Source organism: Culex quinquefasciatus, chromosome 3 (genome assembly GCF_015732765.1).
Source record: "Culex quinquefasciatus strain JHB chromosome 3, VPISU_Cqui_1.0_pri_paternal, whole genome shotgun sequence".
NCBI lineage: Eukaryota > Metazoa > Arthropoda > Insecta > Diptera > Culicidae > Culex > Culex quinquefasciatus.
The window spans coordinates 195,876,551-195,890,118 of NC_051863.1; the positions used below are offsets into that span (position 1 = coordinate 195,876,551).

General features: G+C 35.6%; 2 non-coding genes across 2 annotated transcripts; one reads left to right on the forward strand and one right to left on the reverse strand.

Moving 5' to 3' along the window:
• Positions 1–10,004: 10,004 nt before the first annotated feature.
• Positions 10,005–10,097, reverse strand: Trnay-gua. The gene is made up of 2 exons: positions 10,061–10,097; positions 10,005–10,040 (listed from the first exon to the last, which is right to left on the reverse strand). It is a non-coding gene; the product is annotated as a tRNA-Tyr (tRNA).
• A 98-nt stretch (positions 10,098–10,195) lies between these two features.
• Trnay-gua lies at positions 10,196–10,287 on the forward strand. Its single transcript is given in 2 exon segments — positions 10,196–10,232; positions 10,252–10,287. It is a non-coding gene; the product is annotated as a tRNA-Tyr (tRNA).
• Positions 10,288–13,568: the final 3,281 nt, after the last annotated feature.

The window sequence follows — 13,568 nt, forward strand, 5'->3', positions numbered from 1 at the left end:
TGTGAATCAAGTAATAAAACTCACGATATTGAACGGCCCGAGCGGTTTAGGCTTTCAGGATTTTTGTGATATTTACTTGTAGAGTCAAAACAGATCAGTTAACTTCACTTATTTGTATATTACACTTTTTGAAGATTACATTTTTGCGGTAATACTCTCAACTTTTACGCGCACGATCACATCACTCACCTTTTTGTTGCTAATTTCATTAAGACTTTCGTCGAGCCAATTCTCTACGTTGAAGCCAGACTTGTCCTCCAGACCTCTTCGCCGAGCCATGCCAGACCCCGAACTCCTAAGTCCCGGGTGGACTCTTCACAGCGGCTAAGTCCCGGCGGACTCTTCACAGCGGCTAAGTCCCGGCGGACTGCGGCCTCCACCGCTAAGTCCGGCTGGACTGGGGCCTCTGCTACTGGTGGCTGCTGGCGGGTCCGGCTGGTCTGGGGCTTCTTCAGGATCTGGAACTGGACTGGGCTTGAACTGGCTGGAACTGACTGGAACTAACTCTGGAACTAATTGCCCTCCTCAAGAATTTTGAGGTTTTTATAGTCAGTCCCCGAAAACTCTACTAAATTTTGTTCTACTAAAAGTGGTCCGTTTCGATGAGAAGCATCGATGAACCTCATGAATTAAATTATGCAGACCTCTGCAATTCTTCATGACTTTCCGTATGGTGTAGTGAGTACACCTCAAAATCGGAAGTCATGGGTTCGAACCATTGTCGTGAAACTTTAAATTATGTTATTGGAATATCAAAATAATGTTCCTCAAATATTCTCAAAAATGTAAGTCAATAATGAGAAGGTCGAATTCTCCATTGAACAAACATGCCAATGAATTTGGTTAAGCCACACCTTCAATTTCCCCTGTGGAATAACATTGCACATTCATAATTGAAAGCTTAACCAATTTTTTTGATTGCCTATCAATTGGCGAAATTTAATAAAGGGCTTTTCAGGTGAGGATGACTCATGATCCACACCTGTACATAAGCTTAATTATTTGTCGCGCAACGCGAGTCGATGGGTAAAAATTATTTATGCTTGCGTAAGCGCGCATGGTCAGAACTGTGGTGAGCTTCGAAAAATGGACAAATTTAATGATTTAAATTTGAGGTCGCTGCAATATCATGAAATAATGTATTAAATTTCTTAAATACCAAAAATAAAACAAAAACAAAAATACTAAAATTCACAATAAAAAAAACAGGGTACATTCAAGGAGTGTAATTTCCCGGGGTCGAAACCAATAATTCATACCACACATTAAACCACGCGGTTCGGCCCAACCCATAGAGCAGATTCCAGCGTGTCGGAGAGAGGGGTCTCGCCGGCACTGCCAGTATCTGCAACGGTCGATCTACGGATCCGAAAGGGACTGATCGTAAAACAAACATACCAACGCTGACTTCGCAACTCAGCCTGGCGCAAAGGTTAGTCACAGGCCACGCGATAGTTCAAATCGAAAGCGAGAAGTTATTTGTTCACCAGTCACCACCACCACCACTACAGCCATGGGGTCTTTATGGGTCCTCACCTGGGGGCCAGTGGAACCTGCAATTGCATCTAGAGTAGGACATTCCTCCGCGGTCGCAACATGTTAACGGTAGTGTTGTGCCGATCAAGAGGACGGCATTTTATCAGATTGTAATAATTTACTGTGTTTGTCAAGATATATCACGACTTTGCTGTTTGGGCCACCGATAGAGGCGCCTTAGCGAACGGAGGGCCGGCAGTGGTGCCATATCGAACGGATCGCGATCGCGATGTTGCCAGATTATTTGGTTGTAAAGTTAAAGATAAACTCATTCCCGTTGAAAGTCACCCAAACCAACTTGAACATCTTTACGACAATCAATAAAACAGTTAATGTAATAAAAGATAATTAAGCATCCATCCAGTGCTGCCAGCAGTCCCCAGCAGTGTTAATTTCACTGCGATGCACACAGGAAGCTCGTATTAATTACAACCATTACGAACGGGATGCCCCCGGGGGGAAACGTGCAAATCTGCGGAAATCGCAGCGCCACGGTCAGACCACGCGAGCGAGTAATTAGCCGAGTGATCTAGACTTAAGCCTGGATGGTCGCCGGGCTGTGGTCGGTCCACCAGCGGACGTGCTTTCACTTTTGGGTGCCACCCCTTCCTGTCACCGTTGATGCGGCTGCCGACGGGGCAAATCCCTGAACCTGAGGCCCTGCGGGGATACCTAGAGGCTGAGGGAGTAGTAAATCTGAACATCTGGTTGAAACATTAAAAATTAACTTATTTTAAAATTCTATGCTTAATTTATTTAAAATCAGTTTTTTTAAGTGTCACTAAATGATCTATGGGGCATGATAAAAACAATATTTCTAGAATACTTTTACAAAACAATCAAAGCGCCATAGATTTTCTATACACATTCGATGTTTCTTCTTATATTCTGCAAAAATTAAAGCTTATATTTTTTTATTCAAGAAATATACAAAATTATACCAAAATATACCAATATGCTTTTTTACTAATTTAGAATAAATGAATACGTCAAATTATAGTTTTTTATTGATTTATTTTGTTTTTTTTTCAATTTTATATTGCTTTTTGTATTTATTTTGTTATTGTATGTCATCAATTTGCTCTTGTTCAAATAATTCATGCAAATTTATAAACTTTTTCATTTTTATTTTATTTCGAATTGTTTTGGAAAAAAGCTTTTTGATAATATTTGCTTGTATTTTCCTTGATTATAATTTTTGTTCCTGTGTAGATTTTAGGAATATGTTTTGGTTTTCTTTTTCCTCTATTTTCGTTTGTTTTTATTTTTTATTTTTCAGCATAATCTTTGATTTTGCTTTTATTTCTTTTTTGGTTAAAGAAGGTTTTGTTTTGCTCTGATTTTACTTTCGTCTTGCTTGGTCTCCTTTTATCATATTTCCAACTCCTTTGAAAAATATCCATAACAACACATGACCAAAAAAGATTACTCAAAATAGAAATAGTTATCGAAAATACTTGTTGATTTAATTAAAAACTATTTCTATTTGACATGTTCTATACATTCTAATTTACAGTATGTAAAAAAATTATTTAAAGTATTTACACTTTAAATTGTTACATGTTTCATCACAAAATGTGCATAGTGTCCAAGGGGTGTAAATACTTTTTTTACATACTGAATAACCATTCTGAAAATAATACAGACATGCCTCGGTTTAGCACCGCATATGGGAGATGCAAAACCGAGGCGTGCATAACCGAGGCACAGAGCTTATGGGATTCTGGCTATATGGGAGACATTGGCTAAAATCGTATGAAAAATCATGCAAATATAAAAATATCATAGTGTTTGGGAATCTGGATGATGTCAGCTATCCATTAAAATTATAATTTCATGAAAATTTTCACAAAAATACGTATTTTTCCTGTAGTTGAAAATGCATTTTTTTCTCTAAAGAAACCAAAAATATATTGTTTTGCAATATTGGTATCAAATGATCGGGATTTTTCATACATTTCGAATGTAATAACATTTTTTTGAAAATAATCAAAATTTTCACAAATCTACGTTTTTCGAAAAAAATACTCAAAATTTAAGTTTTTACAATGTGATTATCAAACGATCAGGATATTTTCATACATTTCGAATGTAATTTTTTTTTGAAAATACTTAAAATTTTCACAAAGCTACGTATTTTCGAAAAATACTCAAAATTTTTGTTTTTAAAATATACGATTGGGATTTTTTCATACATCTCGAATGTAATAAAAACATTTTTTGAAAATACTCACAAAATTACGTATTTTTGAAAACAATTTCATTTGAAATGTATGAAAAAATCCAGATATTTTAAAAACTGAAATTTTGAGTATTTTTTCGAAAATTCGTAGTTTAGTGAAAATTTTGAGTATTTAAAAAAAACGTTATTATTACATTCGAAATGTATGCAAAAATCCCGATCGTTTGATAACCATATTGTAAAAACGGAAATTTTGAGTATTTTTTCGAAAATACGTAGTTTTGTGAAAATTTTGAGTGTTTTAAAAAAATGGTTTTACATTCGAAATGTATGAAACAATTCCAATCATTTGATACCCATATTGCAATAACAATAATATTGAGTATTTTTTCGAGAAGCATTGCATTTTCAAAATACAGGAAAAACACGTATTTTTGTGAAAATTTACATGAAATTATAATTTTAATGGATAGTTAAACGATGATGTTTACAATATTTTCATACGTTTAAAGCCAATGTCTCCCATATAGCCAAAATCCCATAAGCTCTGTGCTGTAGGCAGCTGTACGAATCAAAACCGGGGCAGTGCAAAACCGAGGCGTGCAAAACCGGGGCATGACTGTAGGCCTCAAATAGGATTTTAATGCATTTTTTGGGAAAATTAATATATTTATGAATTTAAAGAAATGTTTTTTTTTTGTTTTTGCATAACTGTAATAATTTGTTTTACTTTTTTTGAACCATGACTAAAGCTAAGAGATATAATTTTCAAACACAATTTGCAAAGCCTATTAAATCTTTATTTAATGTTTCCCTTTCTAAATGATTGCTTAACATTTTCAACTGGAATGCATTTTTTATCGTCCAGCAGCTTTGAGATTTTTCACATTTTGATTGATTTTGAGACCACATATTGGAAATTGACGTTAAAAATCAAGAAAAAAAAAACTTGTTTAATTAATTTATACTAAGCATTATTTTAACAGTAGTATAATTGTATCTATGTATAAAGGATTCAGTGAAAAAAAATGAAAACTTGTAAGGCCGTTGCCAATATTTTTCAAAGTTTATTCCCGACAAATCAGAGGGCAAAAGAATATTTTTACGAAAAACAAGGAAAATAGAAGTCGGTAATCAACTGAATTTAATTTGAAATGAATTTTCTTTCGTTTATAATCATATTTAGCATGTTTGAACGTGTTTAAAAATATTTGGATTTTTTGTGAAATTCCTATGTACGCATCACAAAAAAAAAATTCCGCAAAACTATTTTTTTCCATGCTTAGATAATTTGAAAATCAATCAACTGGACTAGTACAAAATGCATTTTAAAACAATTTTTTATCCAAATGCTAAAACCATGGCTTGTAATTTTAATATTATATATATTTTACTATATTTTTACAAAAAAATATTTGCAAGCTTACCTTTAAAGCTTTTTTTTGCAGAACAAAAACCTTTTGTTGATTTAAGGAATTTTTTTTTGCAGCCTTCTTTTTGGGCCAATTTTGAAAGGATGTGAGATAGTTTAGCTTTGAAAAGTTATGCAATGGACTTTGTTTATTTGTTAAGCTTTACGTTTGTATGATTTTTTTTTGTTGCTAACTGTCCTTTGACTTTGATTTCCTTTTATCAACAATACATTTTGAAATTTAGTTTTGAATATTTTTATTGTCACGATTCACAGTGGCTCAAATCTCACTCCCTGCAAGAAGTGTAATGTAATCAACCCAAACGGAAACGAGCTTTGCTTTCTTCTGGGGCAATGATTGGCAGCCACACGCTGTCCTGTACACCCCTTTTGTGGCGGCTCGACCGCGCAGCTGCAAAAGTATAATATGTTAAATTAATGCAATAAATATTTCCGAATGTGAAAGATCCGCGAAATTGCAACCGCTTTTGACAGTCGTCATTTTGGCTGTTTACTGTTTCTGGTTGAGGTTTTGCTGGTTGCACGTGTTTTTGCGCTTTTAAATCTCTGCCCGCCTTGTGAACACACACACCGAACACTTTCTCCGGAGAATGTTATAAATAATTAATGCTGAAGGGAATGCATTTAAATTTGTCCGTTTTGCGCCCCCCGCGAACGGAAACGGACACCTGATTGCAAATCGGGACAACTGTTTTGGCGATTATTGAATTACCGATGCAATTACGTGCTCAGATTCGCAGATTGGACGGTTTTTGGCGATTTCGTTTATGGGCAGTGATTTTGCAGCTGCCGAGCAAAGGGAAAGTTCGTCAGGACACACGTGTGTTTCACCTTTGGCAGAGCGGCTACTGAAGCAGCAGCGGCAATAAGCGACGAACCTGTGGGCTGATGGCCAAATCCGGAAAAACTGACAAACAGCTATTTGAGAAGCTTTTGTTTTCGACGATGCGAACGCTTTTGACCTGGCCTGGAAAACAATGCCTGTATCTGGCAGATTTGCATACATTTCCCCAAAGTTTGCTCAAACGAATTTATTGTTGTTTCGAGTTTTGGCTGGGAACGGAGAAATGCAGGTGTTGATTGCTGCTGGCGGATGAAGAGAATTGAGAGGAGAGGAAAAGATTTTACGACATGCAGGTGCACATGAAAAAGCCGGCTAGTGGACAGACAAAACGGTTCAATTGCAGGAAGGATTAGACGGATAATGGATTTGCATGGTAAATTAAGCTTCCGCATGCTCAGCAAACGAGTAGCGTTAATGAACCTTTGCTACTCATGGCCATTTCGATGCGCTACTCAAGATCACCTCACTCGAGTACTGGAATAAATAAGTATGCCGGTATTGATGAAATAATTGAATTATTTAGTTGAATTGTAAAAAAGAGTAATTTTGATTTTGAAAGAAATTTTCACAACCTTCTTCAAAATTCTCATCATTTCATTGATATTACCCAATTAAAAAAAACACACACATCCAAATCGTAATAATATAATAATTGGATTTTTCAAATCCAAGATATTAGATAACTCTCAACATTGAATTTATGACATTTCCCCGAAACCCACATTCCCGAATAGACATTTCCCCGAATGTCACATCTCCGAAAAGACACTTTCCCGAAATGTCATTTATCCGAAAATCATTTCCCCGAACAATCCATTTTCCCGAACGGCCACATCCCCGAATGGCGACTTCCCCTAAAAACCATTTTCCCGAATGGCCACTTCCTCTAATTTTCCACATCATTTCCCCGAACGCCACTTCCCCGAACCCGGTCAGGCGGGTATGGCCGTTGCCCAGAACCGCCTGACCGGGTTCGGGGAAGTAGAGATCAATAAAGTATCATGTCCACGTTTGAACGTTCAAAAATTCCGAGCTTCACTTGAATTTTGAATATTCAAATTGATGTAAGTGCGACAACTGGCCAAAGGGATTTCAGGTCAGAACGTGTTTGACACACGTTCAGGCCCGACTACCACAAAAATGTTTAATTATTACTCGGGACCTTGGCAACCAAAATCAACCAAACTTCGGGACAATGCACAGAATGGTCAACCAAACAAAACGTGTTTGGCTCTATTTTTCGTTTATTCAAGGCCAGACATTAAAACGCGTTTTTTCGGAACGTCAAAAAGCGACAAACGACAAGATAACACAACAACGTCAATTTGATACATTGATCATTTGGCAAAAATGCATTTAGTTTAAAATCAAATTACAGTCTAGACTCGATTATCCGAAGGCCTTGTCAAAAGTTCACTTCGGATAATTGAATAATAAACATTTTTTTAGTCGTCTTTTTTGTTTTGCTGTCGAGCTTAAGTATAGCCCCTAAACTACTTTAAAGTGATTAAGTTATTTTAAATCTAAAATGGCGGTGATGAAATATAAAAAAATGCATTTTGTAATACAATTATCAACTATTTAGATTTGATTTTAAAAAGGGTTGGTTGCAGAACTTGAATTGGACGTAATAAAAATTTAAAAAAATTGTTCAAAGTCTTCATCCAGCCAAAATTGATAAAGACGAATCAGTTCAGTTAAACAAAATCTAGAACAAACTGAATCCTGCGCATCGAGTCGTCGCATAAAGCTATCGTTGCTGTTCAATCCTTACCACGTAGATACCGCTTTGGAAAATTGTCCTTTGCTGAAAATTGTCGCTACAAAAAAAAAACTTTTTTTTATGGAACGTGGATAATCTCAATACCCCGCACTCTTGAAGTGTCCGCGTGGTTTATTAATGCCCTTCTACGGTTATTTGTTTTTTTTTTTAAATCTTAAAACACGTAGGAGAATTTAATATTGAGGTACATACATACTTTTATTAAAAACAATCCAAGAAACAATCCCTAAATAACAATTTAGTTTATATCTAGGTTATCATTCAGGAAAATTGATTTTTCGGAGAAGTAAACATTCGGGTTTATGTAAATTTGGGAAAACGACAGTTGGGTAAAATGGCCATTCAGGTAAATGACATTCGGGGATATGGAATTTTCGGGAAAATGATTTTCGGGGATGTGGAATTTTCGGGAAAATGATTTTCGGGGAAGTGGCACTTTCGGGGAAATGATTTTCAGGGATGTGGAGTTTTCGGGGAAATGATTTTCGGGGAAATGATTTTCGGGAATATGGGATTCGGGAAAGTGGGATTCGGGAAAGTGGGATTCGGGAAAGTGGGATTCGGGAAAGTGGGATTCGGGGATAAGGGATAAAACCCTCAACATTTTGTTTTTTTATGTGTCCAACAGATTTTATATAAACCTTTTCTTGTTTCAAATTTGTTCCCAGTCAACTTTGACGTTCATCAAATGTGTCAGTAATTAAATTCTTTAATTTATGTAAAATTATCCAAAATTGAACTTCTAATTCACCCTTTCCAAATACAGCCAACCTGATTTATTTTTAAATTTTAAATTAATTTAATTCAGATTTTTGTGATAATTGTTTTGAGTCTAAAAAAACTTAGGCCTGAGAGATCATTATCAGGTCTGGGAGAAACTAGAATCACTAAAATGGCCATGACTCTGTGAAAACTCATCCAATTTGCATACTTCTTTATTAGTTGGACAGAAATATTTGACTTTTCAATGTAATATTAATTGCTTTCAATTAAACATATGGTAAAAATATCAAGAATGGGTCTCCTACTAAAGGCTAGGCAGAATTCTCGAAAGGCCGAATCCCATAAGGCAAACCATGCCCAAAAAGCCGGAAACGCATTTCCAACGAAGTTTTGCTTTTATTTTTTGAAAAACTATATCAAAATCATTATCATGGTATATAGGTATACGTAATCCCATCCCCAGTACAGTATTTCAATAAATAAAATCAAATCAGGAGTGCTTGTCATCGTGATTGACACCAAAAAAGAACTAATATCAGTAAACTTTTATAATAAAAAAAAACAACGGGTTATTCAACATTGAACATCTTATTTCCCGATTCTACTCGCTCATCGCATATTACGAGCTCATTTAGATATCACGACCACACCAAAAACCGCAGCAAGCTATGCGAGTGCTTCCCACCAACGAACAAGATGCAACGGATTCCAGGCTGAATTAGTCGCTCTGGTGGCATTTCTATGGTTGCTTTGGTGGTTCAGCGAAGAAAAAAAAAACACTTAACCCATTTGAAGCCCAACGCCAAAGTAAATCTGTGCTATCAGGGTATGCCAACTGCACTGCAATTGAATTCATGTTAATTTTCCTAAATGGCACCGGGCCGTTTCTTCACCTCACGACGACGACGCCGTGGTTGGCAATTTTCTGTCTCAGTTCTTTCCCGTAAGGATGGCGTTAAATTTGAACCATTAGAGATCCCAGCTTCTCGATGCCACCGTGAAGGGGGGGGGGCGGTACTGTACCGCGAGGGTCTCCAGCGTAGGAAGAAATGTCCCGCGACAAGATCGTGTTTGTTTTAGAAACAAATTTCTCCCACCAGAACTAGTCACGGTAAATTGGCTGGTTTTTCCTTCGTTTTGCCTTTCCAATCGTTGCCGTATCCACCGGGGCACTTGTTCCCCAGGGTCCGTGGCCGTCGACGACGTCGCCGCTGCGGTGGCCAACTCTGGCTTTGGGCTGGCTGGAAATGGAGGGAAAGAAAAACAGTCTCTGTCGCTTGTAGTAAAATGGTTAAGATATGTCAAGACATGGGTTTTGTGTAATTAGATATCACAAGTGGTCCGGGCTTGTTGAAATGATCCATTGTGGACCACAGCTTCTCGGGTGGTAGGAACAGAAAAACGAAGGAATAACTCGTGAGAAAGATTTATCGACTGTTGAGACCCCTCCGTGGACTTCTGTGATCGCGTTGAGGTTGGGAAGAAGTAAAAAAAAGTACCACACTCCTTCGAGCCGGATTTGAACCAGCGACCTATGGATAACTGAGGATTTTTGACGCACTACAGTCCACCGCTCTACCAACTGAGCTATCGAAGGTGCATGAACCATTAGATAATGCAACGATGCAGTTAACGCAGTAGGTTGCACTCACCCATGACGAATACTTTAACGAATGAAACCGAAAGTCATAGTAGCCTTCGATAGCTCAGTTGGTAGAGCGGTGGACTGTAGAAAGATCAACTGCGTAGTAATCCATAGGTCGCTGGTTCAAATCCGGCTCGAAGGAACACAAGTTTTACTTTTTACCGTTCCATCAATCAAACAAATTGGTCTCTCGGGACCCGCGCACAAGCAATTACAACTGGACCAATTAGCTAATTGTTTGAGGTTGACTTTCGCTCGGAGGTTGTCAAGCGTCCCGGTGGCGCGGCCATTGGTCGCGTTGCCGCACACGAAGTGGCTAGACGTCGTTCAGCTCTCCACAAGTAATTGGTGAAAATTAATCCACCAGTTGCATTTTTTTACTGCTGCTTGTATGCAAAAAAAAAAAAGCTACATGAGTTACGCGCGCGGGTGTCCTGAGCTAAGCACATGTAGCAGCAAATTAAGTGCCACTACCGTTTCTTCTGGCCGGGGCTGGGGCATTCGGACTTTTGAGTCAGTGCAAGTGGCTGGCTGTGTGGAGGACATGATAAGTATGATTGGTGGCTTGAACAGTTAAACTATGGATCGAGGCGCAGTTGCTCTTTGCTCTTTGCATGGGGCATTGCACGCGGTGAGCCATCGGGGATCTGAACTTTTCAAGCGGAAAGACAGTCGTGCTGGGTCAGTAATTGGCTGGCATTACGCGGTGTAATCTTGCTGTGATGAGGAGGAATTTGTTGGGCTGCACGTGGGTTGGAAATTGGTGCAATTTGGTATAAATTGGGTGGCCTATGGTGTGGAAGCAAATATCCGAATATTTAAGAATATTTTCTGCAGTATCTCGATATGTGTTATTTGTAATTTTTGTTTTTATTTTTAGTGGATTTTGTCATTTTTGTCATTTTTGTCATTTTTGTCATTTTTGTCATTTTTGTCATTTTTGTCATTTTTGTCATTTTTGTCATTTTTGTCATTTTTGTCATTTTTGTCATTTTTGTCATTTTTGTCATTTTTGTCATTTTTGTCATTTTTGTCATTTTTGTCATTTTTGTCATTTTTGTCATTTTTGTCATTTTGTCATTTTGTCATTTTTGTCATTTTGTCATTTTTGTCATTTTTGTCATTTTTGTCATTTTGTCATTTTTGTCATTTTTGTCATTTTGTCATTTTTGTCATTTTTGTCATTTTGTCATTTTGTCATTTTTGTCATTTTGTCATTTTGTCATTTTGTCATTTTTGTCATTTTTGTCATTTTTGTCATTTTGTCATTTTTGTCATTTTGTCATTTTTGTCATTTTTGTCATTTTTGTCATTTTGTCATTTTTGTCATTTTTGTCATTTTTGTCATTTTTGTCATTTTTGTCATTTTGTCTTTTTGTCATTTTTGTCATTTTTGTCATTTTGTCATTTTGTCATTTTTGTCATTTTTGTCATTTTGTCATTTTGTCATTTTTGTCATTTTTGTCATTTTTGTCATTTTGTCATTTTGTCATTTTGTCATTTTTGTCATTTTGTCTTTTTGTCATTTTGTCATTTTGTCATTTTTGTCATTTTTGTCATTTTGTCATTTTTGTCATTTTGTCATTTTTGTCATTTTGTCATTTTGTCATTTTGTCATTTTTGTCATTTTGTCATTTTTGTCATTTTTGTCATTTTTGTCATTTTTGTCATTTTTGTCATTTTTGTCATTTTGTCATTTTTGTCATTTTTGTCATTTTTGTCATTTTTGTCATTTTTGTCATTTTTGTCATTTTGTCTTTTTGTCATTTTTGTCTTTTTGTCATTTTTGTCATTTTTGTCATTTTTGTCATTTTTGTCATTTTTGTCATTTTTGTCATTTTTGTCATTTTTGTCATTTTTGTCATTTTTGTAATTTTTGTCATTTTTGTAATTTTTGTCATTTTTGTCATTTTTGTCATTTTTGTCATTTTTGTCATTTTTGTCATTTTTGTCAAAAATGACATTTTTGCAGATTTTGTTAATTTGGTCAATTTGGTCAGTGTGGCTGGTTTGGTCAATTTGGTTATTTTGGTCAATTTTGTCAATTAAATAAATTTTGGTAATTTTGTCAAATTATTTCTACAACTTTGTAGAACATTAGTACACTCTGAAAACTAACCTTGCAAAGTTAAAAAATCACGTGTTTCTAAAATAAAATTTTTGTTCTAAATAATAATATGACCTTTCTGGAATGTTGAAATTCAAAAATTATTTTAAAATTTTCTCTGAATTGACATGTCTCAAATTTTTTTTACAGTAGAGTAAGGGCAGCGATTTTAAAACTATTTTTTTCATGAACTCAGTAACCCGCAACGCATTGTCTAATCAATAATTTTAATTATAATACCTTCATAAACTATTTTAAAAAGTCGGAAAACTTAACCACTATATCAAAGTGTTTGCTTTAGTGTGTTTTTTATTTTAAAACGGTGAACCTTTTTTGTAATGTTCTCTTTTTACAAATTTGATTATTGCATCTGCAAATAGAGCAGATTTTATGAATGAAAAAAAGAAGTTCACGATTTCGGAACCAGATTCATGAACTGTTATGCAAAAGAAGTTTTTTCGTTGCTTAAAATCTATTAAAAAAAAGTAGTTTAAATGATACAAACTCAAGAATTTTAATTTGAATGATTTCAAAACTGAAACAAAAAAAAACAATTTTTAAGGGTGAATCTTCAAACGAAAATGATGACAAAAATCTCTCCCAAGCTTTCAAAGGAATGTCAAAGAGTTTACGATATTTTATGGCTCTGCAGAACTATATCTGGCTATTTTCACATTTTTGACAAACATGGATGTACTGCATAAAGGTTAGCGGTTGCTGAAGTTTTACAAGTGAAATTCTAGTGAGAACGTATATTGTTGATAAGCTTTTATTATTATAGGCTGTTGCATTCCTTTCTCAATAAGGCTAATTGAAATTATTTTTTTAAACATTTTACCATCTCATTTCCAGAAATAAAATATGTTATTTTTTAAGATAAAAATATTTTTTTTGTTCAATTTTTCGTGAGTTCAAGGGATTTTCGAAATGAATTTCACTTTCCCAGAAAATCAAAACCTGGCATAAAGATCGCCCAAAGTTTTAGTAAAATTTGAAAAATTAGTTTATTGTGATGGTCTGGGATAATTCAATGTTTTTTTTTATGATTTGATTTACCTAAAAATTATAAATTTTATTAGAGAATAATTTGTTTATTATATCTAAACTCATGCATTTCAATACAGTCTGCAGTTACCCATTCATTGAACATTCATTGACAGCGCGGAAAGCCACCAACCAGGCAGTGCTTCCAAGTAGGAAAAAAATACTCGCACTTGTCCCATTCATCGCCATGCCACTACACCACTTAGTCCAACCAATATGTTAACGATATGCATGCATGCCCAGTCGGAGGAGCTTTGTCGCGAAGCATAAAT